At 40.8% G+C, this 27,967-nt stretch overlaps 1 long non-coding RNA gene across 1 annotated transcript in view; it reads left to right on the plus strand.

Moving 5' to 3' along the window:
* Positions 1-27,166, plus strand: part of LOC103693140 (uncharacterized) — a 29,507-nt gene extending 2,341 nt beyond the window's left edge. The window contains exons 2-3 of the long non-coding RNA XR_015627886.1: positions 367-504; positions 24,938-27,166. This is a non-coding gene — a long non-coding RNA (uncharacterized LOC103693140). The remainder of the gene's footprint in view (positions 1-366; positions 505-24,937) is intronic.
* The last annotated feature ends 801 nt before the right edge of the window (positions 27,167-27,967 follow it).

The raw sequence follows: 27,967 nt of genomic DNA on the forward strand, positions 1-27,967 counted from the left end.
ACACTTTATGTAGAGCGAATGGTAAATATATGAATAAATCAAAATGTCAAAACAGTTTTAAAATGAGTTATTTTAAAAGTTAGAGGCTAGAGAAAGACAAGCTGTTCTTAACATTAACCAAAACTAACCTGTAGTGTCCAATTCACGTTAAACAAAGATAACTTCAGAATAATTATTAAGAACAAAGCAGAATGTTATATGGGGAGGGAAACCTCAATTCTTCAAGGAGATATACTGATCTTAGCATTTGTTTGCCTAATGCAGACTTGTCAAGCTGCAGTCAGAAAGACTACAAACCGATAGGAGAAACAGTCATACCAGTACTGCAGGTGACAACTCCAATACGCCTCTTACATTAACTGACAGGTCCCATGACAGAACACCCGTAAGGACACAGAGACCCTAAACAGCGGGAGCAACCGGCTCTTAAGTCTATCAACATTTATAGAAAACGCATCTGAAAATCACCAGACCATTCCTTCGTCACAAAGCCACTGGGATGAGGTAGGTACACTCTTTAAAAGAATAGAAATTCTGAGCTGCTTGAACAGCGGCTGGATACAACACAAATGTCTCATAGTCCTAGGGGTGAGGTGCTAATGAAATCCTGGTGTTGGCAGGGACATGTCCTTTCAAGGCCTGCAAACGGGGAGGGACTTTATTTGCCTCCCTCTGGTTTCTACCTGTGACTCACTGATTTGATTTCCTTGGCTCCATCTCTCCACACACTCTCTCTTCTGCCAGAGATGATGCCTTACTCCATGCCCCAAATCCCCATAGAGTCTTTTGAGTGGAGTCTGTTTTTAGGAAACTAGGGCAGGTGTCCTGCTGCCTGCATTCATGGCCTTCTAACCATTTTCATGCCTGGCACATTAATCGGTTCTCTCTCTTTCTCCCATTTCCCTCCATTTTTGCATGTTTTTACATGTTTGCATGTGTGTGTGCATGCACATGTGAGTGTCTGTGCACATGGGTGCACGTGTATATAGAGGCCCAAGGCTGTCAGGAATCATATTCATTCACCTTATTCATGGAGGCAAGGATTCTCAATCAAATCCAGAGCTTGCTGATAGAGCTAGTCCTGCTGGTCGCTTGCTCTGGGGGACACTTGTCTCTGTGACACTGGGATTACATGTAGGCTGCCACATCCACCCAGCATTCACATGGGTTCTAGAGGATCCCCGAGCTCTGCCTAATGTGTGTCTGTGGGTCTCTGCATTTGTTTCCATGAGTTGCTGGGTGAAGCCTCTCCAATGACACTTATGCTAGGCCCCTGTCACATATGTTTGTTTTAATGTACTTATTCATTTAAAAGATGGATCTAAATGAGCCAAATGATTTTTCTAAATATGAAGTTCTATGGCACAGTAACTGGTCTCGAGCATGTATGTCCTAGTTAGGAGGAGTAAACAAAGCATTAATGAATACTTCCTTTCATTTTCAAATTCTGTAGAAAACTAAATTAGACGGGTAGAATGTTAGGTACTTACAATTAGAATAGTCATTTACTGCAGTTGTCACTATATAGGTGCTAGAAATCAAACCCAGGACCTCTGGAAAAGCAGTCAGTTCTCTTAACTGCTGGACCATCTCTCCAGCCCCAGAACATGATATATATTTTATTATTACATCAACAGATGCCCTTCCACAATATATGACCTAACTGTCAAAGCACCGGTTTTATTTCCATCACCTATGACTGCCCCTTCATCTCCATGGTCATCTTCTCTATATATAGAACACGGTATACAGAACTGGGTGGATCTATTCCACTCTAGCCCAATGCTTGGGCCGTTGTTCTACCTCCCTGTTCTTATTACAGAATACTGCAATGATTTTTCTAAACCATTTTTCTTTTCTACATTTCATTTTTTTTAATTCTCCTTCTTTTGCCTTTACCAGATAATCCAAAAGAAATCTAAAAATTCCTATTTTAACATATTTTTACTCTGCATGTTGAATTCCTCTCAGACCAATGACTTAACTTCTCCACATCTGTGTTCAACATACAAATTTACTGAAGATGAATGGGGTTCAATTTAGCTTCCATTCTCAACCCGGGAAACCAACAAAAGAGAGTCAATCTCCTGACTTGAGTTTTTTTTAACACAGCTTCATTATTTTGATATGAATTCCCTAGACATTAGACTCAGACATATTCAAATCTAAGGGCAAATGCACTCCAAAGATAAATATAAATTACTTTGCAATTACTCAACTTCTTCCTCTTTTAATACAGACAATTGCATTGACATATTTTACACAGTGAAAAGGGATACAAATTTTGGCTAGCAATTAACTTTTTTATATAACTATGAGATATTGTAGCCCAAAGAGATAGGATATAGACTTATTAATAATTCTTTTTAAATGTTACATTTAAAATTGGGTCATAATTAGTGATTCCTGAAAAAAAATCCCCGGCTAATTTTAATGCCCTAGCTTAAATAATGCTTGAACACAATGGCTTCATCTTGAAAATCTGACAACCAAATTGATACTAATTAAAGCAACTTGAGCAATTTTCCTAGGGCGCTAAAACAAAAATGGAATCTGAAGCTCAGAAACAAATTAGTGTCTGTCATAAAATCAGGTGATTAGGAGACTTTGAAAGCACACGTGTGATGTAGCACAGAGCCCGAGTTCTTCGGGCACCAAATGGGAGGCTGTTTGTTGAGCTGGAGCTGGTAGGAGCTTTGTTCTAAGCTTTACTGGAAGCCGAGTCCCGGGTGGGTCAGGAGGAGAAACTGACCTAGTTTCAAGGATTATGTCACAGGGTAGCAAGCCACATATGGCGAATTCGCCAATTCAGATTGACACTGAATCTGTTCCAGCGGGCCTGGGTAGCAAAACTTGGAGATCGAGAAAGGCCAGAAATTTGGGGTTTCAGAAGCAGAAGCCTAACAAAAGCGTGTGTTTGTGGAGCACTGGATTAGCGTCCCCCTTCCACATGCCTCCGTTTACTGTTCCTATCCCCATAGGGAGCTTGAATTCCGAGTAATGAACTGAGGCAGAAATCCTATAAACATGGCCTGGGATGGTATGGAGGGATAAGAAGGCATGCGAAAGGCCAGGAGTCATAGCTCCTCTCCCCTGTAAAAAGCAACTCAAGGGAAGGGGTTTCTTTTGTCAGATGCTATGCTTGTCAAAGGATAGCCAATCACAGTGGAGAGTCGGGCCAGCAGAACTTGAGGCAGCTGGTCATATTGCTTGACTGTCAAGACGCAGAGAGTGATGAACGCCTCAGTTTCCATTTCTCCTTCTTACACAGCTCAGGAGCCTCTGCCAGGGGGGCAGTACTGCCAACAACCATGATGGATCTTGGAGCATCAATTAATGTAATTAAGATAATCCTACACTGTCATGCCCAGAGGGCCGTCTCCCTGGTGATTCTAGATTCTGTTAGGTTCACAATTAACCTAACCATCTCCCCGGGCATACAAAACTTAGCCTTGGAGCAGAAAAAAATTAATCTCATGTTCAAAAAGCTCTGCCTTCAATTGGTCAAACACTTCCAGCTTTAGGAGAAAGTCAAAAACAGTGTTGGCAAGATGATCAGAAAGAAGAAAGCTGAATGTTTCTCACATGAGAGTGACTTAAATGAACAGGACCAAGCAGCTGGGTCTTCAAGAAGTTATCCGTGACATAGGGAGAATGGAGAATCCCAAAGGCAGTGTTTGCTGCACCTTAATTACCAGATCCAGATAGAATGCCAAGAGGTGCCCCTTTACGACACTTAGTGGGTTAAATTTTAAAATCCAATTAGGAACGTTATTAGTAATAGCTACATTTACTAAGCACTTAGTTTGGGTCAGACATTTTCCCATAGATTATAATATTCTCCCAGCTCTAGAAGGTAGTGATACACAAGTAAAATCATATTTGCATCTGACAACAAGGGAACCAGCGCTTAGGAGCAGTAACATGCTCAAACTCATTGCTGCCGACTCTACTTGGTGTGGAGAATAGCTGCTCTTAGTTGTCCACATCTGGAAGTAACTAAAACCTGAGCAGCTGGGCACACCTGGGAGGGATTGTCCTTTGGCTGGATTATTTGAGATTGGAGACCCACCCTCAATCTGGATCATTTGAGGTCAAAAGAAACATACTAAGTCTGGTTCACAGCTTCTGGTGAAAGGTAAAAGGGCATGGAAGGAGGCAGCCTGTGCTTTCTGTCTTCCTTGACTCTCACTGGCAACTTCGTCTGTTCCCCAGACATTCCTTCACTGGTGTTAGACCTCTTCAGGATTCCAAAGCAGATTGAAAAACTGCCGTCTCTCTAGGATAGTGGATTTCAACCTGAGGGTTGAGTCCCCTTTGGGGGTGTCAAATGACCCTTCAACTAGGGTCACATATCTATCAGATATTTACATTACAATTCATAACAGTAGCAAAATTCCAGTTACAAAGTATCAATGAAAATAACTTTATGGTTGGGGAGGGCGTCACATCATGACCCTGTATTAAAGGGTCACAGCATTAGAAAGGTTGAGAACCACTGCTCTAGTGACCTCCCTGGACTCCAACACCAGAGTGGCACTGCTGGGAAATTCAGACTCCTGGACTAAATAGTCACTGAATCCTTGGCCTTTCCATTAGGAGACAGTCATGTTGGGACTACCTGAACCGCAGCCTGTAAGCCACTCTGATAAATCCCTTTTAATATATACTTATATGTTCATCCTATCAATTCTGTTCCTTAGAGAGCTCTGATTAATACACATGAGTTCTAGGGGTTTGAACTTAGGTCCTTGCACTTGCAAGGCAAGCACTTTATCCCCTGAGCTACCTCCCCAGCCCATCTTGGTCTCTCCATGTCTATATGTCTTTTGACATATATATTTCCCTAAAGTGTGTGTGTGTGTGTGTGTGTGTGTGTGTGTGTGTGTGTATACTATATTACATACTATGTGTTTGTATGCATGTTCACGTGCATATTTGTATGATGCCTAAGACATCAGAGGACATCTCAGGAGCCATCCTCAGGAATAAAACCCACTTTCTTTGAGACAGGGTCTATTTTAGCCTGGAGTTTATCAATTAAGGCAGATTAGCTGATTAAGGCCCCAAAGGCCCTTCTGTCTCTGCCTCCTTAGTATTGGGACTACAATCAAATGCCTTTAAACAAAACAAAACTTGGATTCTGGGAATCAAACTCTTGGTCTCTTGCTTGGAAGGCAAGCACTTTGCCAACGGAGCCATCAGCTCAGTCCCAGTTCTCCTGGTTCTTAAGCTCTACTTTCCTGGAATAGAATGTGTGGTTTGGATCTTCTGCTATTCAGATTCCAATTTATCTTTCCTCTCAGCATGTGGGTTATAACCAAAGGTTATCATGGTGTTCCCTCCAAGTCACTCTCAAGCACTTGGCCCTGACACCTTGGCAGGATAAGCTAACAAGTCAGGCAATAGGGTTAACTTGGTTGATGTAAACCTGTATGAAACGTACCAAAGACCTCATAAGGCAGTGGTGAGCACAACAGCCCAATGTAATTCTCATGAGTTGAATGCAGCTGCGAGACAACATAGGCCACTCCATGGCAGTTTGGGATTAAATGCATTTCTTCTACCACTCATTCTGCAATTATCTTTCTCCTGACAAGCATTCTCTATGGTCTGGGTTTATCTGATAGAATATCTCAGGTCTCCAATACTAAGAAAGCTTAGGCCCTCCAAGGTTGTGATTGCCATACTGTTAAAACGGCATAGGAACTATACCAGTAGGTGACCTGAACACATGGCCATTTCTTCATGCCCTGTGTGTATCAGCATTGCTTCTTCATGATGACCAAGGTCAACGATCCCTACCAGTGTGCTCATTAGTCCACAGCTCTTTCTATCTGTCAGCTGCTGTAAAGGGAGGGATGTCCAAGCAGCCGTGGCCTTACGTTTAGGAAACATCTACTTTCCTTTGTAAAACGAACCCCTCCCCCAGAAGTCCAGGCCTTTCAACCCATAAACTCTAAAAACTACAAAACTGGAATGCTTTCTCCAAGTGATTCATCGGGGAGTGATGGTTAATAGTGTCAAGTTGACAGGATCCAGACCAGACTCTTGGAACATCTGTGCGGGGTTATCTAGATTAGGTTAATTGAGGTGAGAAGCCCACCATCTTAACTATGCTATGGGCAACACCCTCCCCTCCCCCCACAAGCTGGGGCCTGGACTGAATGAGGAGGAGGTGGCTGAGCACCAGCTTCATTGCTCAGCGCTTCCTGGCTGTGTACATGATGCAACCAGCTGCTTCCAGTTTTTGCCACTTTGCCTTCTTCCCATGATGGATGGTACCCTCAAACTGCGAGCCAAAATTAACCCTTCCTTCCCTAAGTTTCCTTTGTCAGGTATTTTGACACCACAACAAGACAACAAACAAACAAGGTTATGCTGAGTAGGCACAGGGCTATGTCCATCTCTTGTCACCAAACTGAGTATTCTAGTCAGGGGACAAACACCGTTCACTCATCACAACCTGAAGATGTGTACAACATGCTAAGGAATAGCTCTGTCTTCTCTCCTGGAAGTCATCTAGAAGCCCCAGGGTAAGGCTTCCAGTCATTGTGCCACTTCCTGCTTAGGTTGACATCCTCTTGAGTCTCCTGTTGGTAGATTGTGTAACAGGACCATTGGTTTGCATAGTCCTAAGAAAATTGCCTCATCTCCTCTGAAGTGAGTCCTTTGTTCTAAGGAAATGAGATATGAGAGCTCATGTCAATAAATCATACATTCTGTGCACCCACAGAGAGTATAGCTGCCCAAGGCACTGTGAGTAATAAAGACTCACCCATACCCACAGTGGCCACATTGAGAGAGGATCTATGCTCCAAGGTAAAAGATTTGGGGGATTGGGAAGATGTTGTCAAAGGATATAAAAAATTCAGTTATACAGGAGGAAAATTCTAGAAATCTGTAGGTCATGTTGACTATAGTTAATAGTATACTACCTTCCTTTAAATTGCTGCAAGAATAGACTGTATGTTTTGTCTACAAATAAATAAGTGTATAGGCAATGCATTATAAATCAGCTTGATTAAGATATTCATCCATGTCTGTCAAAACATAAATCCACAAAAATTTTACTTGTCTAAGGGTGTAGTGATGCATGACTTTCATCCTGACATCAGTCTCCTAATTCCAGGCCAATCTAGTCAGCATAGTGAGTTCCAGGCCAGCCAGGACTACATTGTTTCTGTCTCAAAAACATTTTTTGATGTCAATTAATAGTTCAAATAGAGAAAACATGCAAGTTAATTCAGGTAGCCAACTTGCCACAAAGTACTGTGTGGGCCTATTCAGGGCATAAAGACCCTCTCAGCCATGTAAGGGTGGTCTCAGTGTGGTGGTGCATGCTTGTAATTCCAGCGCTTTGGAAATGAGGCAGAGAACGAGTTCCAGGATAAGGAAGGCTACGGAACAAGGCCCCCTCTGAAGGGGAAAATCACTCACACATTGTTGAGCTTTCAAATCCTTCCCACTCTGTACAGTCACAACAGGACCATCTATACCGATTGACCTGGCTCAGATCAGCAACACCTCTGACCTAGAAGTGTCTTAATAGGCTTCACAATTGCTGTAGATGGAGAATTTAAATTTATCTGGATTATCAAGGTCAGTTAAAACACTATCCGCAACTTTATTTCTCTTTCTACTTCAGTTAGATTCCTCTTTGAATGCTGTTTGCTAGGGGAACAAGAGCTAGATAATCTTATCTTCTTTGAGCATTCCCTGGCCATTCTAAGATGGAGAAAGTGAAATTTCAGTTCTCTTGACTCAATCAACTATAGCTTTAAAAAAAATAGTGGGAGAAGGGACACTTGTGATCCAGTCTTCCCCACACTCCTAAAGATTCCTTTTAGACTTTGTGGCTTGCCTCTTATTTACATGCTCCTCCCTCTGCAGAGGCCCTGACACATGTAGCTAACAGAGGCCCTGGCACATGTAGCTAACAGAGGCCCTGACACATGTAGCTAACAGAGGCCCTGACACATGTAGCTAACAGAGGGCCTGACACATGTAGCTAACAGAGGCCCTAGCCCATGTAGCTAACTTTGTTTCTCTGTACTCTAGGCATCTCACTTCTCTTAGTAAAATAGTCAGTCCATGGTTTTAATCAATCGCACATTTCTAAGAATCACTTATATGTGATGAACTCCATCTCCTTAGGGATAATCTCTTTACCATAGCTCGTTTTGATATTTTTAAAGTAAATGACTGACTGACATCACCGTTGAAGTCTAAATTTAGAAAACAAGGAAACGTATGGTCTCTTTGGGGGTTTCAGACTTACACAATATTGTTGCTCTTTAGAAACAAAAAATTTCTCGGGGTAACTTGTATTTTTAGAAGTCACTTTCTTTTCATGGGATCACACACAAAAGGTGACAGACAAGTCAAGCTATTTTAACCACTCCTATTAATTTGACAGAGTTATCTCCTTTACACTCTCACATAAACTTACTTTCATTCCCCCTTTAAAAGAAAACATCATCGTTCTCCTTAAAAATATACAATTTGGGGCTAACGAGATGGCTCTGGTGAAGAAAACTGGCTGCTCTTCCAGAGGACCCAGGTTCAATCACCAGCACCAGCATGGAGGCTCACAACTGCTAAGTCCAGCACCAGAGGATCTGATGGCCTCTGATGATCCCTTTAGGTACTGCATACATTGGTGCATCCTGCAGGTAAAGTACCAGTACATATACAAATACTTTAAATTAATTTTAAAATGTATAATCTGTTCTGAAAATGTTTTATTTGCTAGTCATTTTATAGCATTATAATTGAACACTATAAAACTCTAACCAGATCAAAATACTGTGGCATTCAGAAGAGGTCTAACCTGAGAGAAAGATGACTTTGTGTTAAGCAATTAAGTCGTGGACTTTATAACCTACCCATGGTTAAAATGAGGAAACAGCTCAGGAAAACCAGAAGAACTGGAAAAACAATATTTTCAGGTAATTATGAGTGAGCTAGTTTATCTGGAGGGCTTGGAAAAAGGCACGTAGGAGTGAAATCTGGAATGGAAACACGGAAGATTACAACCAAGCTGAGAGCTGACACATTAGATAAAGTTAAAAGGAAGACAGGATAGATTCCCACCAGAAAATCAATATAGAAAGCTAATGAGTGAGAAAAACTGTTAGTGGTAGTGAAGAAATTTTTGAATTTTTAAAAACTCGTTTATTTTTATTTCATATGCAGTGGAATTCTGCCTGATGCAGCATTTCTATTAGTTATACATTTTAGTCTAAGACATTTTGGGTTTTTTAATTGGTTGGTTGGTTGTTCTTTTCTTTTTGAGAAAGGATTTCTCTGTGTAGCACTGACTATCCTGAACTCACTCTATAGACCAGGCTGGCATTGAACTCAGAGATCTGCCTGCCTCTGGCTGGGTGGGTGCTGAGTTTAAAGGCATGAACTACCACCGCCTGGCCTGAGACATTTTCTTAAAGAAATCTGAATTGATTTACTATAAAACAAAACAAAAATTGCTTTGTTAACTGTCTGCTGGCTGAAAATATTGGGGAGGAGAATACTTGTGTTGCTTTCATCCAGAGCATAGTTAACTAGAATACTAACAGAACTGACAGAACTGATGTATGTCATCTGCTAACAACAGAACATCATATGACCATGCCGGAGAAGGAAAAACCAGGGTTGGTACTGGTGACACCTAAGATAGGTAAGATGATGGGATTTGGAGTCACATCATTCACCACAGCTTTGATAGGAAGGCCACTATCTCTGATGGTGAGGGAAACATCCAGCTTTGCAACTGTTGAAATGACTACCAGCTTTCAACAGGGATGACAATCAGCGAAAATAGATAGTGTAGCTAGACTGATATATCTGCATATGGGTTGAGGGACAATGAGTTTCTCTGCTAACCTGGACTGATGCTGTGAGAAGAGATGGAAAGCTGAGAGCAGCTAACAAGCAGTTGAGACACAAGGGAAAGCTGCAGGGCCCCCTAGCAGCACATGAAGTGGCTGTTTCCCAACCTTAACTGTCGGTGATTCTCTCCAAAAACTGTTCAACTTCCACACAAGACACCTACAATCTACAACGACTGAGTCCCTATGTGTACTGGATGTGAGTGACACTTGGAATATTTGGGTTGCTATCCCTAGAATCTTGAATTCTGAGATTTATCTAAAACATGTGAGACTGCCAAAGTAAGGAGACCATCGCTGTTGAGAGCTGACTCTTCCAACTGCTTAAGAAAATGGAGCTCTGGGGCTGGAGAGGTGGCTCAGTGGTTAAGAGCACTGACTGCTCTTCCAGAGGTCCTGCGTTCAATTCCCAGCAACCACATGGTAGCTCACAACCATCTGTAATGGGGTCTGATGGCTTCTTCTGATGTCTGAAGACAGTGACAGTGTACTCACATACACAAAATAAATAAATATTTAAAAAAGAAAATGAAGGGGTTGGCGATTTAGCTCAGTGGTAGAGCGCTTGCCTAGCAAGCGCAAGGCCCTGGGTTTGGTCCTCAGCTCCAAAAAAAAAAGAAAGAAAGAAAAAAGAAAATGAAGCTCTCCTCTGTAAGAGAGGAAAGTGTGTTCAACCACTCTCCAGAAACAAGGTAAATACTTCAAGGAGGATTCCACTAAGAGCAGAGCATAACCAGGTGGGACATGTGGTCAAAGAAACAGGCTTTGGGAGGATGCTTTATACTGGTTCCTTTGCAGTAAGAGTCACTGATGGGAAAGACTACTACAATACTGTCTCACAGCAATGAAGATGAGTTTTAACTGTATCATCCGTGTGTACAACAAGTACTAAACTGGTTAAAAGTTCAGACTGACAGAAAAAGATTCTGACCCACATCCAGTTATGGAAATGTTAATGTGGTGCCCTTGAATTATAAAAGATTAAAGAATCCATCTAAGTCAGATCCATGTAGAAAAAGACAAGGTTGGTTGTTGATTTGTTGGGGTTCTCTCTCTCTCTCTCTCTCTCTCTCTCTCTCTCTCTCTCTTTCTCTCTAGTATGAGGGAAACAGGCCATGAGAGTTTTTCCTTGTGATTTTTTTTTTCAGTTCCTGTCAGACGAATGGGGGCAGATCGATGGGTGGTTGTTTTACTCTATGTGGAGAGGGGTTGGCAGGGCGGCAGCTCTATGGTATATGAGGTCGGTACTGATTAGGTATGACTGGCAGAACTCAGTCCTGCTGTTCCTATAGGCTTTCAGTTTTAAGATGTCAGGTTTGAAAACCTGGGGCCTCTGGTCCAAGTTTAAAGAGTCAGGATGGAAAAGAGAGGGAGGGGAGAGGAGGGAGGGGAGAGGAGGGAAATATGACTCTGTAAGAGCTGCTGTAATTGCCCTCAGTGGCTCTCCATGTTAAAAACTCTCCCACTGCTGGTGCTATAGGGAAGCTTGAAGATGAAGGAGAGGCGGAATCTAGTAGAAAGTCTTGCTGTCACTGAGGCATGTCATTGAGGGGAGTGCAGGACCCCAACCCAAGTCTCAGTCTTATTCTCTCCTTTGGGGTCCCAGCCATGAAGAGTGCTACTTTGTTCCACCACTGTCTCCACCATGATGTGCTACTTGCATAACCAATCAAAAGCGATGGGGCCAACCGCATATGATGTAAGGCCTCCAGAACTATGAACCAATGAGCCTTTCCCTTTCATAAGCTGAGTGTCTCAAGTCCGTGTTATAGCAATGAGAATGCAGTCGACAAGATCCCTCAGGCAATCCTGGGCAGCATAAATAAGAGTAACAAGATAAAACCAGCTGCAATCATTATATTCAAATCACCAAAAATGAAAGGTAAAGACTCCCAGATATAAGAATAAATTTTATGAACAGAGAAATGCAGATCAAAATTAGACAACTCATCAGCAATTATGTGAGCTACAAACAATGGAAAGAAAGCTGCAGAATGCTTGAAAGAAAGTTTGTCAAGGTAGAGTTTTATGTCACATGGAGCTGTTTTTCTAATGAGAAGAAGATGCAGACTTTTTTTTTCCTTTTTTTTTTTATTAACTTGAGTATTTCTTATATACATTTCGAGTGTTATTCCCTTTCCCGGTTTCCGGGCAAACATCCCCCTCCCCCCTCCCCTTCTTTATGGGTGTTCCCCTCCCCATCCTCCCCCCATTACCACCCTCCCCCCAACAGTCACGTTCACTGGGGGTTCAGTCTTAGCAGGACCCAGGGCTTCCCCTTCCACTGGTGCTCTTACTAGGATATTCATTGCTACCTATGAGGTTGGAGCCCAGGGTCAGTCCATGTATAGTCTTTAGGAAGTGGCTTAGTCCCTGGAAGCTCTGGTTGCTTGGCATTGTTGTACATATGGGGTCTCGAGCCCCTTCAAGCTCTTCCAGTTCTTTCTCTGATTCCTTCAACAGGGGTCCTATTCTCAGTTCAGTGGTTTGCTGCTGGCATTCGCCTATGTGTTTGCTGTATTCTGGCTGTGTCTCTCAGGAGCGATCTACATCCGGCTCCTGTCGGCCTGCACTTCTTTGCTTCATCCATCTTGTCTAATTGGATGGCTGTATATGTATGGGCCGCATGTGGGGCAGGCTCTGAATGGGTGTTCCTTCTGTGTCTGTTTTAATCTTTGCCTCTCTATTCCCTGCCAAGGGTATTCTTGTTCCCCTTTTAAAGAAGGAGTGAAGCATTCACATTTTGATCATCCGTCTTGAGTTTCATGTGTTCTATGCATCTAGGGTAATTCAAGCATTTGGGCTAATAGCCACTTATCAATGAGTGCATACCATGTGTGTTTTTCTGTGATTGGGTTACCTCACTCAGGATGATATTTTCCAGTTCCGACCATTTGCCACGAATTTCATAAAGTCATTGTTTTTGATAGCTGAGTAATATTCCATTGTGTAGATGTACCACGTTTTCTGTATCCATTCCTCTGTTGAAGGGCATCTGGGTTCTTTCCAGCTTCTGGCTATTATAAATAAAGTTGCGATGAACATAGTGGAGCACGTGTCTTTTTTATATGTTGGGGCATCTTTTGGGTATATGCCCAAGAGAGGTATAGCTGGATCCTCAGGCAGTTCAATGTCCAATTTTCTGAGGAACCTCCAGACTGATTTCCAGAATGGTTGTACCAGTCTGCAGTCCCACCAACAATGGAGGAGTGTTCCTCTTTCTCCGCATCCTCGCCAGCATCTGCTGTCACCTGAGTTTTTTATCTTAGCCATTCTCACTGGTGCGAGGTGAAATCTCAGGGTTGTTTTGATTTGCATTTCCCTTATGACTAAAGATGTTGAACATTTCTTTAGGTGTTTCTCAGCCATTCGGCATTCCTCAGCTGTGAATTCTTTGTTTAGCTCTGAACCCCATTTTTTAATAGGGTTATTTGTCTCCCTGTGGTCTAACTTCTTGAGTTCTTTGTATATTTTTGGATATAAGGCCTCTATCTGTTGTAGGATTGGTAAAGATCTTTTCCCAATCTGTTGGTTGCCATTTTGTCCTAACCACAGTGTCCTTTGCCTTACAGAAGCTTTGCAGTTTTATGAGATCCCATTTGTCGATTCTTGATCTTAGAGCATAAGCCATTGGTGTTTTGTTCAGGAAATTTTTTCCAGTGCCCATGTGTTCGAGATGCTGCCCTAGTTTTTCTTCTATTAGTTTGATTGTATCTGGTTTGATGTGGAGGTCCTTGATCCACTTGGACTTAAGCTTTGTACAGGGTGATAAGCATGGATCGATCTGCATTCTTCTACATGTTGACCTCCAGTTGAACCAGCACCATTTGCTGAAAATGCTATCTTTTTTCCATTGGATGGTTTTGGCTCCTTTGTCAAAAATCAAGTGCCCATAGGTGTCTGGGTTCATTTCTGGGTCTTCAATTCTGTTCCATTGGTCTATCTGTCTGTCTCTGTACCAATACCATGCAGTTTTTATCACTATTGCTCTGGAATACTGCTTGAGTTCAGGGATAGTGATTCCCCCTGAAGTCCTTTTATTGTTGAGGATAGTTTTAGCTATCCTGGGTTTTTTGTTATTCCAGATGAATTTGCAAATTGTTCTGTCTAACTCTTTGAAGAATTGGATTGGTATTTTGATGGAGATTGCATTGAATCTGTAGATCGCTTTTGGTAAAATGGCCATTTTTACTATATTAATCCTGCCAATCCATGAGCATGGGAGATCTTTCCATCTTCTGAGGTCTTCTTCAATTTCTTTCTTCAGAGTCTTGAAGTTCTTATTGTACAAATCTTTTACTTGCTTGGTTAAAGTCACACCGAGGTACTTTATATTATTTGGGTCTATTATGAAGGGTGTTGTTTCCCTAATTTCTTTCTCAGCTTGTTTCTCTTTTGTGTAGAGGAAGGCTACTGATTTATTTGAGTTAATTTTATACCCAGCCACTTTGCTGAAGTTGTTTATCAGCTTTAGTAGTTCTCTGGTGGAACTTTTGGGATCACTTAAATATACTATCATATCATCTGCAAATAGTGATATTTTGACTTCTTCTTTTCCGATCTGTATCCCCTTGACCTCCTTTTGTTGTCTGATTGCTCTGGCTAGAACTTCAAGAACTAAATTGAATAAGTAGGGAGAGAGTGGGCAGCCTTGTCTAGTCCCTGATTTTAGTGTGATTGCTTCAAGTTTCTCTCCACTTAGTTTAATGTTAGCAACTGGTTAGCTGTATATGGCTTTTACTATGTTTAGGTATGGGCCTTGACTTCCTATTCTTTCCAGGACTTTTATCATGAAGGGGTGTTGAATTTTGTCAAATGCTTTCTCAGCATCTAATGGAATGATCATGTGGTTTTGTTCTTTCAGTTTGTTTATATAATAGATCACATTGATGGTTTTCCGTATATTAAACCATCCCTGCATGTCTGGGATGAAGCCTACTTGATCATGGTGGATGATTGTTTTGATGTGCTCTTGGATTCGGTTTGCCAGAATTATATTGAGTATTTTTGTGTTGATATTCATAAGGGAAATTGGTCTGAAGTTCTCTTTCTTTGTTGGGTCTTTGTGTGGTTTAGGTATAAGAGTAATTGTGGCTTCATAGAAGGAATTCTGTAGTGATCCATCTGTTTCAATTTTGTGGAATAGTTTGGATAATATTGGTATGAGGTCTTCTATGAAGGTCTGATAGAATTCTGCACTAAACCCGTCTGGACCTGGGCTCTTTTTGGTTGGGAGACCTTTAATGACTGCTTCTATTTCCTTAGGAGTTATGGGGTTGTTTAACTGGTTTATCTGTTCCTGATTTAACTTCGGTACCTGGTATCTGTCTAGGAAATTGTCCATTTCCTGAAGATTTTCAAGTTTTGTTGAATATAGGCTTTTATAGTAAGATCTGATGATTTTTTGAATTTCCTCTGAATCTGTAGTTATGTCTTCCTTTTCATTTCTGATTTTGTTAATTTGGACACACTCTCTGTGTCCTCTTGTTAGTCTGGCTAAGGGTTTATCTATCTTGTTGATTTTCTCAAAGAACCAACTTTTGGTTCTGTTGATTCTTTCTATGGTCCTTTTTGTTTCTACTTGGTTGATTTCAGCTCTGAGTTTGATTATTTCCTGCCTTCTACTTCTCCTGGGTGTATTTGCTTCTTTTTGTTCTAGAGCTTTTAGGTGTGCTGTCAAGCTGCTGACATATGCTCTTTCCTGTTTCTTTCTGCAGGCACTCAGCGCTATGAGTTTTCCTCTTAGCACAGCTTTCATTGTGTCCCATAAGTTTGGGTATGTTGTACAGAAGCAGACTTTTAATCAACAATAACTGAATAAAAGGCATTACCATTAAACCTTCACTGCAAGGTATCCAAGAAACATCTTCAGGACTGGTGGATAAGCGGGTAGAGCCACTTGCTGCCAAGCCAGACAACCTGCACTAGTTCCCTAGAGCCTATAGGAAGAGAGCCAGGCAAGATGGTAACTAGCACTAGTGATCTCTAAGATTCACTGGCTAAACAGTCTAGCCCACTTGGTGAGTTCCAGATCAATGAGAAATCATGCATCAAAATAAAACAAACAAACAAAAACCAAGGTGGAACCAACAGAATGGCTTCCGGGGTAAAGGCACTTGACAGCAGACCTGAAAACCAACCCCTAAGAGTTGTTCTCTGACCATCCATTTACGCACATCAACAAAGGTCATTACAAACAAAACAAAAACCAGCACAGTGCATAGGTGGATAGTACCTGAGGAATGACAGCTCGGGTTAACCTCTGGCCTCTTAGAGATGCACACAGAGAACCAAAACAGGAATATTATGTTTGAGTTCACAACGTGTATAAAGGTGAAAGGCACAGAAACAATCATTCAGCAGGTTGCAGGTAAGAACTGGGAGTAGCATGCCATGAATCTTGATGTTATACATACAATAATGCAGCATTTCATACATGAAAACACTGACTAACACACAGTAAGCAACTAAAAAATTAAAAAGAATAAAGAAGTAGAGACAAAATTAAATTTCAGAAGGCAATTTAATAGGCAATAAAAATGACAACAAAATGAGGAAACAACTAATTAGCAAAAAAAAAGCAAGATGCTGGACTTAAAGTATTGGTAAACATTGTAGTAAACTGTCTAAAGAAAGTAAACAAAGAAATTTTAGGTTTTGTATAAAATCAGACCTACTGAGAATGGAAAATGATGTAGCCACTGCAGAAAACAGTTTGGTGGCTTCTCAGGAAGTTAAAAATAGACTTTCTGTTGACATAATGTCCTGGCTGGTTGTGTGTGTCAACTTGACAAAAGCTGGAGTTATCACAGAAAAGGAGCCTCAGTTGTGGAAATGCCTCCATGAGACCCAGCTGTAAGGCGTTTTCTCAACTGGTGATCAAGGGGGGAGGGTCCAGCCCATTGTGGGCTGATGGTCTTCAGTTCTAAAAGAAAGCAAGCTGAGCAAGCCAGGGGAAGCAAGCCAGTAAGCAACATCCCTCCATGGCCTGTGCATCAGCTCCTGCTTCCTGACCTGCTGGAGTTCCAGTCCTGACTTCCTTTGGTGATGAACAGCAATGTGGAAGTGTGAGCTGAATAAACCCTTCCCTCCCCGACGTGCTTCTTGGTCATGATGCTTGTGCAGGAATAGAAACCCTGACTAAGGCACATAACTAATCCATTCTTGGATGTACTTTCCCAAGAGAATTGAAATGCATATGGAACCAAGCATAGTAGTGCATATATTTAATCCCAACACTAGACCGGTAGAGTAAGTTCTAGGCCAGTCTGCCCTACAAAGTGAGTCCTAGAACAACCAGGGCCACATAGAGAGATCCTGTCTCAAAACAACAAAAAACACGTTTGTGGTGGTTTGAATGAAAATGGCCCCACAATCTCATGTATTTGAATGTGTGGTACTTAGTTGGTGGAATTGTTTAGGAAGGATTAGGAGGTGTGGCCTTGTTGAAGGAGATATATCACTGCAGGCAGTGGGCCCTGAGGTTTCAAAAGCCTATGCTATTTCCTATTAGGTCTCTCTGCCTCTGGCTTGTGGATTAAGACATAAGCTCTCAACTACTTCTCCAGCACTATAACTTCCTGCCTGCTGCATGCTCTCTGCCATAATGCTGACTCTAAACTGCTGGAACTGTTCAGCCCCTAATAAATTCTTTTTTCTATAAGTTAGTTGCCTGGTTATAGTGTCATAGCAATAGAAAAGTAATTAAGACAATGTTTATATAAAAAGTTGTGCACAAACATGCTAGCAGCATTATTTATAACAATCAGAAAGTGAAAACGCAAATATTTATCAACTGATGAATTTCAAAGTAAAATGTCATGTATATCCATGCAACAGACTATTATTCAGCCATGAAAAGGAATAATATAATACAGGCCATAGTATGCACATCAAAGCATGGTAAACACAATAAACCACATACTGCATGTAACACTTATGTGAAATAAACAGAATATTCAAATCCATGGAAACAAGAAATAGATGAAGAGCTATGGGTGGGGCTAAAGAGAAAGGAAAATAATATTGACAACTAAAAGGAAATGTTCTAGGGTTAAAAATAAAGGGTTATAACACTGTTAACGGTCTAAAAGTCACTAAACTTACATGGTTACGACTGCAAATTTTGTATTATGTGGATAGCATCTCAATGTAAGAGACCACTCTCTTCATCAATCTAGAAGTAAACCTGAGAAATTAGAGAAATTAGAGAAAATGTAAGTGGAGAGGCACCCAGCACTGCAAAATGTCAATTCTGCCACACGTAGGACTGCAAAATGTCAATTCTGCCACACGTAGGTTTTTTTTAGACTCTCTCTGTGTGTGTGTGTGTGTGTTTTACATGTGTACACATATGCAGAGGCGTGGAGAGGCTAGAAGAATGTGTTTCCTCGAACTGAAGTTATGAGTGGTTGTGAGCTGCCTGATGTGTGTGCTGAGACCTGAGCAATGACCTCTAAGCAAGCACTCTTAGAAAATGAGCCATCACTCCGCCCCCACACCATTAAGTAATTTCTTGATTCAATATAATTCCAATTGAGTCAGCAGGGTTTTTGTGGAAATTTATTGAGAAATTATAAATTTTGATGGAAAATGCAAATGACCTACCATAGTTTAGAAACTGCAGAAAGATTTGCTCTGTCAGACATCAAGACTTACCACAAGGCCACAGTATTTCCCATGGGTAAGGATCAGTACATGATAAAGAGCCCCATACATCAGAAAACAGTTCCCATAGGCCAACTCAGGAATAGTGACCTGTGTCAAAATAAAAGTGCCATGGCCATTTGAAGTAATTGAGTATTTATTTTTTTAAGCAAACAGTGCTATCTCAATACTGATATCATTATCAATGAACTGATAAGGAGAGGGTCCTCATGACTTAATCTCTCAACACCAATGTTGCACCACTGCTCTTGGGGGTTAAATTTCCATCTCACAAACTCTGAAAGATATTCAAATTACAGCCCCTATTTCATAAAATTACAAAAATTACTCCAGTTAGATGTCATGCTTAAACATGGGGGAAGTAATATTTCAGAAGAGTTCATAAATTTTTTCTGTAATGGGCCACATTCAAACAACATCCAGCCATATGGTCTTGGACTGTTAGCACATTAAGCGACCACACACCGCTCAGAAATGAATGGTAATTGCTAAGTTCCCATACAAATTTACTTACAAAAGAAGCAGCAAGCCACATGGTTCCTACACCTCTGACTTATTCTATAGTATAAGTATGCATCGAGTCCTTCAATAAGATCCCAACGAAAGCATTAGCCATCAAAGTCTGCTAACCTGAAATTTTGTAATTTGTCAAAAGTTACCATTGAGGAGTTTGGTTTCCAGCACCCATACCTGGTGCTCACAACCATTTGTAAATCCAGCTCTAGTGGATCCCGTACGTCACCTCTGGCACCTGCCCTTGGGTATACATAGCCATGTGCAGACACATATACTTAACATAATTAAAAATATCTCATATGGGGGGCTGGAGAGATGGCTCAGCGGTTAAGAGCACCCGACTGCTCTTCCAGAGGTCATGAGTTCAATTCCCAGCAACCACATAGTGGCTCACAACCATCTGTAAAGAGATCCGATGCCCTCTTCTGGTGTATCTGAAGACAGCTACAGTGTACTTATATATAATAAATAAATAAATCTTTAAAAAAAATATATGATACAAATATATCCAATAAATAAGCTCACATCTTAAAATGCCTACAAATCAGTAGAAAGACAGACAAAACAACAATCAGCAAAAAGAGAGGCCATTTTACAAAGAAAAAGCTAATACAAGCAAAAGTCCATGGCTACTCATGACTAGGCAGCACAAGAGGTAAGTAAGGTAAATGGACAACATGAAGTGGTAGCCAATCCAAGGACCATCTTACCAACGATGTGTTACTGCTGCTACTAGCACCCTTCTGAAAGACTCCCAAAGGGGTAGGGTCACCCTCCTGCCACTGCTGCCAGGTCCTGAGTCACTGTCTCATAGGTGAAAGAACAGCAGATGGACTGAGAAGTAAAGCAACAGATGATGAAGGACAGGAAATATGTTTTGGCAAGTAGCAGTGTGGATGTTGCTTCAATGTCCTGGGAAACAGGCCAATTGGCCCTGCCCATATGTAAATTAGGAATTGAATTTTGATGTATATGGTTAGTTAATTTGAATGTATATGGGAGAGTCTGATTGTTTGGTGGGTCAGAATGAAAGACTGTAGACTCTGTAGGAAAACGATTCTGCAAAACCTCTAAGGTGTTGAGTGGGGGGAACCAGGAAGTAAAAAGAACAAAGGCTGGTGGTTAGCAGGCATTTTGATGAGTTGGGGCTCACTGGTTGTCAGAGTTCACACTTCAGTGTTCTCGGATTGACTATGGTTTTTACTAGGATTTGGTCATCTGTTTTCCTTGGGCCTATACCCCAACTAACTGCTTACAGGATGGGACTGCCTTGTTCTTATCACTGCATAAGAACTGCATGGATAACAAGTGCCATATGTGAAGCAGAGAAACCGTCAATAGGCACTGGATATGCCTTGACCTCAGACTTCTCCAGAAATATAAGCAGTACATCGCTTCCTTTCTAAATCACCCAAGGTTTCCTTACAGCAGAATGCAGTGGCTAAGATTTTCTTTTCTTTTTTAGGGTGGGTATTCCCCTTGGTTCAATTTTTATAGTTATTTTATTATATATAATATATAAAAGTAAACATATTATAGAAATATATACACATATACTTAGATATGGGTATCTTGCCTGCATATATGTCTGAGAATTACATGTATGCCTGGCACCCAAAGAGGCTAACAGAAGGCGTTGGACTCCCTGGTCTGACATTACAGATGGCTATGAACTGCCGTGGAGTGCTGGAAACCAAGTTAGCATCTGTTGGGAGAATAGCCTGTGCTCTTACTGCTGAGACATCGGTCCAGGCCCATGGTTCAATTTTTATCAATTTGAGTGATATATGTTTTATAGAGATCATTTTTATCTGAACTTTAAAAACTGTGAGTTTAAAACGTGGGTATGGTGGCTTACACATTTCACGCCAGCACTCTGGAGGCAGAGGCAAGCAGATCTCTATGAATCCCAGGACAGCCAGGGCCACGTAGTGAGACATTATCTCATACACAAAAATTATGAGCTTACATTTAATATCCATTTTGGACATTTTATAATCTATAATTAAGGCTGATTTCTTGTCCTGACTCTTACTGTCTTCCTTTCTCTTGGACAAATTCCACTCTCTCTGGCATTTTTTTTCTCTCTCTTCAAAGAATCATCTTTTAGTTTTATACAAACTTACTCTATCACTTCATTCTTTTCAAGACTTTTTAAAATAACATCTTTTCTCTCAGTTATATTTTTTTTTCTTTTCTTTTCTTTTTGGAGCTGGGGACCGAACCCAGGGCCTTGCGCTTGCTAGGCAAGCGCTCTACCACTGAGCTAAATCCCCAACCCCTCTCAGTTATATTTTAACTTTGTTTTTATTAGCTTCTTGAGCCATTTACATGTTCACTTATATTTGTATCTATTTGACGGTATATCTGTACCTGGATATAAACCTCTTCTGTGCATACACACGCACACATACATGTGCACAACGGTGCATGAGTATAAGTCAGAGGGTAACTTGAAGAAGTCTGTTCTCTCCTGATACAGCCTGTGTGTCTGAGGATCTAACCCAGGCTGTGAGGCTTGGCAGCAAGTGCCTTTGACAACTGAGCCATCTTGCTGACCCTCTATTTAGATTTATATATGAATCCTGTTACTTATGACTGCGTGCCACCAGACAGGTTATTTAACCCGGAGCTCTATGTTTCAGTTCCTCATCTGTGAAAAGATTATTGTGAAAATAAAGTCAGTTTGCATAGATCACTTAGCAACATGCTAGTTGTACAAGTATATGCTGTAGTTTTTATGTATTTTCATTTCTTAAGTTAACTTTAGTTTGCTAACATTTCTCTTTTTATAACTTATTTATTTTTAGTTTATAATGTGCATTGGTATTTTGCCTCCATGTATGTCTGTGTGAGGTTGTCAGATCCCCTGAAATAGGAGTTATAGAGAGTTGTGAGCTGCCAGTGGTTTTTGGGAATAGAACCCTGGTCCTTCGGAAGAACAGCCAGTGCTCTTAATTGCTGAGCCATCTCTACATCCCCAAGCACATTTCTCTTTTGTCCTTGGTTTTAGAGGAGGTTGTAAAATGAGATCTCACTCTGTAACCCATGTGGCCTCAAAAGAATCAAATCTTCATGCCTCAGAATCCTGAGAGCTGGAATTTGAGGTACCACGTCTGACTATAAAACTTGAGCTGTTTGTTTGTTTATTGGTTCTGTTGGTTACTTTACCACTATTACTGGGATAAAATGACATGAAGAAGGCAACCTATAGTAGGAGTTTATTTTGGCTTGTGGTTCCAGAGTGTTAGTAGTCTGCCATAACAGGAAAGCATGGCGGCAAGCAATAGGCATGGCAACTGGAGCAGGAAGCCGAAGACTCACATCTTGAACCATAAACATGAAGTAGAGTGCACCAGCTTGGAATGGCACAAAGCTTTGAGATGTCACACACACACACACACACACACACACACACACACATGCGCACACACACACACATGCGCACACACACACACACACACACACACACACACACACACACTTTTTCTATCAAGATCATGCCTCTAAGACCTAAGTCAACTAGGGACTAAGTACAAATACAAGAGCCCTTGGGGGACTTCTCATTCAAATCACTGTAGTGTTTTATGAGATGGAGTCTCACTCTGTAGCCTAGGCTGACATGAAACTCACTGTATTGCCTAGGTTTGGCTCAGAATATAGGTAATTTTTTTGCCTTGGCTTCCCAGGGGCTGAGATTAAAGGCCTGAGCACCGGACCCTGTTTTTTTATTATTTCCAAATTTTATTGCAGTGTAATCAACGACTGTAACTTACCTGATTTCTTATCAGGAACTTTATTAACATCTTCCTTGTGTTTTAGCAAGCTGGTTAATGTTTCATATGTGTTTGAAGAGACTGGACATTCACTGTTTATTGTGGACAAAGTCCTTTACTCAAGCAACCTGCTTTGTTGTCTTGCTCAAATTCTGTCTCCTCCAACAGTTCTCCTGCCTGATCTGTCAGTCTCTGAGGTACATGTTAGCTTTCCAACAGTTGCCAAGAATTTTGTTCTTACGTTTCTGTAAATTTGTACGGTATACAATCTGTGATAAAGATTTTGATGATATAGTATAAGATTTATAAAGGTTCACTGCTAGCAAAATTTCTCATGAAAATTATTTTCATCAGTAGAAATGACAAATATTTTTTACATTCAATTTGTTTAGTCTAACACTGTTACCTTGTTTCTTCCTTTCTTTTGGTGGTAACTACAAGATATTACATTGTATGTTATTTAGTTAGTTAGTTAAAATAGCCTCAAACAACTCCTTTTTGAAATTATTTTCTTTTATGTCTATGAGTGTTTTGCCTGCCTATGTGTATTAACAGTTTGTGCATGGTTGTGTCCATAGAGGTCAGAAGAGGGTGTAAAGTCCCCTGGAACTGGAGTTACATGGCTGTGAGGCATCATGTAGTTGCTGGGAACTGAACCCCGGTCCTTTGAAAGAGCAAGTGTTCTTATTCTTAAGCAATGGAGCCATCTTTCCAGCTCCCTTGTAGACTCTTTATAATATTATCTATATTCTAAATAACATAGCTAGATGTCACTATGCTTTTTATCAAATTTTAAATTATTTCCTTTTATTGAAGATATTACATCCATTATCACTGAATGATAGATCAACTTTCCCCTGCCACTAAATTCTCTGTGTTTATCATAGTCTCAGAACTTATATCTGTTCATATGGCTTTATCCTGACACACTTATATTGCAATCCTCTAGGAGTTTGTCTGTTCCTTTCTCTTGTAAATAAAGTTTTATTAGAACACAAGCATATCATTCAGGTATCTAATTTATCTATGACTGCTTTCATAGTTATGATCATAAAACTAAAATAATTGCTGTTTGGCCTGTTACTGTGAAATTATAATCTATATTTTAATTTTAATCACATTATAGTTATACAACTACAAATTAACTTTTTTCCACTCTCCATTGATTCTTGAATCTTGTTTTCAATCTTTCTTGGATTCTTACTTTGTTGAAGTTTATCAAATAGTAATTGTTTCAAGAGATTCTATTGTTGATATATCTCTATTAAAGTTTTTACCTCCAAAAAAATTCAGGGCCTAAAGAAATGGTTCACCATTTAAGGATCATTTCTGTTCTTCCAGAAGACCCAAGTTTGGTTCCTAGTACCCATATCTGGCAACCCATAACTTCTTGGATCTCTAGCTCCAGGGAATCTGATGTCCTCTTCTGACCTAAGTGAGCACCATACATATGGTATACTCTCCCACAGATGTACAAACAAAAGGAACAAAATCAAAAAAGTTTTTGAGACAGAGTTGACATAGCTCTGGCTTCCCTAGAATTTGCTAAGAAAACTAGGCAGGCCTTGAACTCACAGAAGTCTGCCTGCCTCTGCATTTTGAGTGCTGGGACTAAAGGTGTGTGCCACCATACCAAACAAAAATCAAACTTTTGACAGGCATGGTGGTCCTTGCCTATAACTGAGCACTCAGGAAGATGAAGGAAGAGGATTGAGAGCTCAAAGCTTTGGCTACATAGGAGACTTTATCTCAAAAGAAGAGAAGGGTAAAAGTAAAAGAAAATCACTGCTTTCCGAATAACACATTGGTATGAAGTTACTTTATGTAACTAAAGGTACACAACTTTCTCCCAGCACTCAGAATATAGACTGTGGTTTACTTACATACTTTTGCTTTTCTTAAAATTATAAATGATAAACGTGTATGGTTCTTATATTTTGTTCTCCTCTGTAGACGAGACTCTCTTTAGCTCTCTGCTTTTGCTTGAAACAGGTGGGCTGGTGACTATGGGCAATGTGACGGGCATGCTGGGAGACATGATGTTTGTTTGCAGAGTCCCTTGTGACTGCTCTGTTCCTTGCTTTCCAGGATCTGTGGCTGCACCTTAACTATGGATGCTACAAGTGCATGAAGGGAAAGAAGCTGGCAGTATCTCCACCAGCCACTCTGCTTATTACTGTAGGATCTGCTATTCACCAAGCCCCATGTTTCTTCTACTCTCTCGGTAGCCTGAAGCCTGTATTGTGGCACAGATGTCCTAGTTTGTTTTTCTGAGGTTTGATGCCATCTCCTAAGAGCATCTGCGCCTTTGCTGGCACCTTTTGACCGCAGATCTGTTACCTATTAGTTACTCCCATCTCTGGCTTTTCTGTGATGCCCTAAGTGTGTGTACAGGGAAATGTATTCCAGTGTTAAGTCCCGATTTAACTTTTCCTACCCAGGATCTTCAATTAAACTCTTTCAGAACATCATGAAACATCATTTATGAATGACAACTTATGATCTTGCCATTTTTATTTCCAAACATTTTAAAAGAAACTGTGTATCTCCAACACAGAAAGAAAATTCAGGCCCACCTCCTGTGATATTTCTGACAAGATTGAAAACAAGATAACTTTCATCAACATTAGTAGCGAGGGTATTTGGTCTTGAGTCATTTGCCTTTCAAAACAAATTGGGTAGTCTCTTCAGTTGTCCTTTTTTTTTTTTTTTTTTTTTTGGTTCTTTTTTTCGGAGCTGGGGACCGAACCCAGGGCCTTGCGCTTCCTAGGTAAGCGCTCTACCACTGAGCTAAATCTCCAGCCTCAGTTGTCCTTTTTATTAAAAAAATTATTTATCTATTGTATAAGTGTTTCGCTGCTTGTATACCCTCATGCCAGAAGAGGGCATCAGATCCCATTACAGATGGTTGTGAGCCACCATGTGCTTGCTGGGAATTTCACTCTGGACCTCTGGAAGACCAGACAGTGTTCTTAACCACTCTCCAGCCCACTCAGTTTTCATTTTTAAAAAGTATCCTTTCACGGTGGCACGAGACACTGGCTACAGATCTGTGATTTCTACTCACTCTCCCATCTCCAGCACTGACTAGGAATCACTGACAACGTTAATAACATTTTTAGACTGAAAAATGGAGCTAACGAGTTTTAGAATTCCACTTGCATCCCTGCCATATCAATACCTACCTACTGATAAGCTTGTCTACTTAGAGTCCAGTGGGAGCTCTTTAACAGTTTTACCACTAATTAGGCAAAACCTTCCTAAAATAGTTAGAAAGAGCAGGCCCTTATCTCCTACATTTTGGGAACTTTTAAAGACCTTAATATGAATGGTTGATTTCAGTCTTCTTTTGGAACCTCAGGAGAAATACTGCCTCGGAGTTCCTATGAGTACTCCGTGAAGTTTACCAACTTGTTATAGATGCCTTCGCTCCCGTTGGCACTTGTCATTTGGAGGAATTGCTGCTGTACATCTCTATACACTCTTACAATTTTTTGATATGGGGTATTAGTCACCTCTGCATTTCTGTGACCTAAACACGTGATAGAAATGACTTAAGAACTGAAGGAGGATGTAGTTCAATGGTAGAGCATTTGGCCAGCATGGGTGTTGGGGGAGATACACTTATGGGAAGAAAGCATTATCTTGGCTCACAGATTCAGAGGGTTTCAGCCTACCATAGCAGGGGACATGTAGCAGAATGGCTTCGTCCATGGAGCATGTGGTAACTTATTGCATGGCAGTGGACCAGAAAGCAGTCTGAAGCCAGAAGCAGAGCTCTATCCCAGACCCGCTCCTAGTGACCGAATTCTACCAGGTAAGCCCATCTCCTAAATGGTGCCACCAGCTGAGGAACAAGCGTTCAAACAAAACCTTGGGGCTGGCAAAATGGTTTAGTACATGAAATACTTGCCACAAAAGCCTGTTGAGTCCCTAGAAGCAGTGTAGAGGTAGAGGAGAATGCGCTCCACCAAGTTGGCCCCTGATCCCTGCACAGGTTATACAGTTCACACAATCCCCTTTTTAATAAAAATAAATAAACAATAAAACCATGAGCTGTAGGGGATATGTTAGAGTCAACCAATAACAGATGGTAACTCTAAATCTCTATGTTTTCTCCTTGGTGTACGTAAGTGTGCCCCTTGCCATCTAGTGTTGGGCTATCTTGTTATCTGTTGATCGTGTTTGAATGTCCGTCCATGCTCTGATCAAGGACTCTCTAGAAGCAGCTACTTGGGAGCAGTGTGGTATCTGTATTTCATTGGATTTTAAGCAATGACACAATAAATAGGCTGTTGTCATTTTTTCTTTCTTGGCTAATTTTTGTTTTTCTTCACCATTTCTTTGTATAAGCTCTTGTTCTGTAGCTCAGGCTAGATGTGACCTCACTATGTAGCCCAGGTTGGCCACAAACTCATCATCCTGCTTTAACTTCTCCTGAGTTCTGGGATAAAGGTATATAATATCACATCTGGGTCCACTTTGCTTTTCAGTAATCCTGTCTGTCTTGTCTTCTACCATTACCCTACTCTTCACCTCTCTTTTCTCCTTGTCAGAAGTAGAAAAGGAGGAAAAAAAATCACATATTGCAATGGTATTTTCATGAATGGTTTTCATTGAATCCATAATGTAGTTGTGCAAGGGAGATTTTTATAATCACCACTTCTACCAACTGGGAAAAAGCCAAAGAGGTAAAGAACTCCTAAAGCATAGGGCTGAAGCCAGGCAGAATGTTAGCCTCTGACACCCACACAGCCTCTTTGAGAGTGAGCATCAATCTTCACCTATCCAGAGTGTGGGTCTGTATCCACATAAGAAATTGGGCATAACTGATGGTTTTCTTTGAGAACAATGTGCTGGCCTGAATTCCTTTAGCACTGAGGCTCCAGTCTCAGCACCAGATGTCAGCCTGAACAGATAAAATCAGCTGCAGAGAAAAGCTGTACAGTCTCATGGAGAGATGAATTGTAAGTACAAATTAACTAAATCCTCAACTCCCCACCATTATACAGATATGTTATCAAGCTTTCTTGCCCATTCCCTTTTCTTTTATTCAAGGTTTTGTTTCTTAAAATGTTTTAAATTCAGTCACTCAATTCAACAACATGGACTGTTTGA

The sequence above is a fragment of the Rattus norvegicus genome, chromosome 8, assembly GCF_021556685.1.
Source record: "Rattus norvegicus strain SHRSP/BbbUtx chromosome 8, alternate assembly SHRSP_T2T, whole genome shotgun sequence".
NCBI lineage: Eukaryota > Metazoa > Chordata > Mammalia > Rodentia > Muridae > Rattus > Rattus norvegicus.